Source organism: Phaseolus vulgaris, chromosome 11 (genome assembly GCF_000499845.2).
Source record: "Phaseolus vulgaris cultivar G19833 chromosome 11, P. vulgaris v2.0, whole genome shotgun sequence".
NCBI lineage: Eukaryota > Viridiplantae > Streptophyta > Magnoliopsida > Fabales > Fabaceae > Phaseolus > Phaseolus vulgaris.
In genome coordinates, this window is record NC_023749.2 from 37328835 (window position 1) to 37331776 (window position 2942).

The window sequence follows — 2942 nt, forward strand, 5'->3', positions numbered from 1 at the left end:
TTCTCAGCCCAACATATTTCAAACCAGTTACAGCAGCCCAAACATCATGGGTAATCTTCATGTCTACACCCTTAACATGTGAAACAAGATTGTTTCCTTCAAACTTCAAGTTTGTGTAGAAGACCCGAATTAGATCTGAGTATATGTTCCCCTTCATCTCCAAGAACCTCTTCAGTAGCTGTTCCTTGAGAAGCCTTCTCACATTATCCAGCTTTTGGCTTTTGAACCAATCAAAGGATACAACTTTTGGATTGTTTATCACTTTTGTACTTGTTTCAAAGCAATACCTCTCAATCAATTCATTATCTCCTGAAAGCCAACCCTCAAGACGTCCTCCTGACCTCACAACTCTAGTTTTGATCCTGTTTTATGTAGGAGGAGTGGAGTCCATGAAAGCATAATGAGAAAAAGGCACACACACAAGGAAAGAAAGAGATGTTACAAGAGATGAGCCAATGAGTTGTTTTTGTGAAGGAAAACAGCTGCACCAGATTTTATAGCAAAGCATAAACCTTCTTTGATCCTTTGGTGATAGTGGGTTTCAGTCTTCAAGGTAGAAAACTGGTTCAAGCCTTGCAATCGATTGTTTTGGTTTGACAACAAGTCAACCAACCAAAATAGTTTTCAACCTTTTCAAAAATACCTAAGAGTAAAAGAATCGGTTGTTTCGACAAAACAAAAGGTTGTTTTTCACTTAGTTTGAAAAACACTTAATATCAAAAAGGTTTTAAACACACATTAGCTTTAGATTCAACAAAGAGTGGATTACACTTTTAAACTACCCATATCCTATCCTAAACACAACAACAACTCCAGCCTTGCATCAAACACTTGGATTTGGATTCTTCAAAGCCCTTAATCACTCTTGATCAACAACATCGACCTGCAAGACCTGCAACAACTCTTCTCCCAACAAGCTGTAGATGCTTAAATTGTGCACCTTCAAGGTTTCCTGTGTTAAGGATCGGTGTCCGCTTCCTTTTACTGAGTTGACCTCCACGATTTCTACGTGGTCGACCTCTGTAATTCCTTCCGCAACGGTCCTGGTGACTTTAGGGTTTCTTGAATAACCAACTTTTGTCGACCTCCTTTTCCCGAGCTTGCCAATTTGGACAACAAGTCTGCTCGGGCATTTTGCTCCCTTGGAACATGTACCAGCTCTAACATGGGGAAAGTTTCCCTTAAAAACGTAACATACCTGAGGTACGAAGGCAACTATGGGTCGTTGGCCTGATACTCACTTGTGACCTGCCCGGTTATTAGCAATGAGTCAGTTTTTATCAGCAAGCTTTGAGCGCCCAACTCCTTGGCCAACAACATTTCAGCTATCAGAGCTTCATACTCAGCCTAGTTGTTGCTAACCTTAAAGGCAAATCTAAGGGTCTGCTCAATCAACAATCCTTTAGGTCCTTCGAGAATGATCCCGGCCCCGCTACCTTGCTGGTTAGAAGATCCATCCACCGAGAGGACCCACTGAAAATCACCACCATCCACCTGGGTGGCCGCAGCCGATAACTCTACCACGAAATCAACATATACTTGGCCCCTGATGGGCCCCCTAGGTTCGTACTGCATGTCAAACTCATATAGCTCAACTGCCCAACGCACCATTCGACCTGCCATGTCAGGCTTCTGGAGGACCCTGTGAATTGCCAGATTTGTCATCACTATCATAGTGAAACTTTGGAAATAATGGCGGAGTCGTCGAGCTACGAATACCACTGCCAAGGATGCCTTCTTAATAACTTGATATCGTACCTCTGGCCCCTTGTAGTACGTTGCTCATTTAGTAGATAGGCCTTTAAACCTTATCCTACTATTGTACGATGACGGAGATGATTGTCTGATCGATAATTGCAAAATAAAGATGAAGGGGAAGATCTGACAGCGGCTTATAAAGGACAAGCGGGCTGGCCAGGTACTCCTTCAACTTGAGGAATGCGTCCTCACACTTGTGAGTCCATACGAAACGACTGTTCTCCGCCATCTTATAAGAACCTGGACAAGGCGGTTATACACCCCATCAGCGGTTGAACTTCTTTCACATTGGCAGCGCTCCTCATCTCTGTGATCGCTGCACACTTATTCGGGTTTGCTGCAGAATCAAATCTTTCATATTTTAGAGACAAAATTGTAATATGGACAAGAACATTCATCATATAAAATAGTTTTTACTTTTTAGATTGTTGTGTGTGATAGTTAACAATCTACAAACCCAACAAGGCAACAACACTGCAATATCGTACATATTAGAAGGGCTATAATCCACATGGAAAGTCAACGAGTATAACCAAAAAGAAGAGCTTTCTTTCTTTGCTTCTCTTGAAGTGACAGAAAAGCAAGCAAGATTCATGACAATGCCAAATTTAGCTCCCTAATTCTTCTTTTCTCTTAACCATGATCATATTATATATTGGTATGAATCAAAGAGATTGATGTAAAATGGTAGTCTGGTTAAAATTATGCAACACTTATTTGAAACTTTATAGTGGAATGCATGCTCATAATTCATAGTTTGTTTGGATTAGCCTATATATTCTCAATTTTTCATGTTAAATAAAATGAGAATGTAAAAATTACCTAAAAGAGTTCTTTATTTGACTTAGATTAAATACTTTTGTATGCGAAACCAAACACACACTTAATGTTCATAACCTAATACAATACTAAGGTTTCTTTGTGACCTATAAGAGGTCATAGGTTGCAGGAATAAGGCTATTAACATCTACCCTCTTGAGATTGTTACATTTGTTGCCCTTTTCTTATTATATATAAATTTTTAAGGTTTTTGACATGAATGCTTTATAGGAGATGCTAAGCTATGTCATACATGCAAAAGTCATGGTACGTGTTGCATTCCTTGGTTTGCTTTGCCCTTATTCCTAGTTGTAGCTTTAACCTTTCAAAATACATTTATCTTCGCTTAGCTATAACCTTTTTTT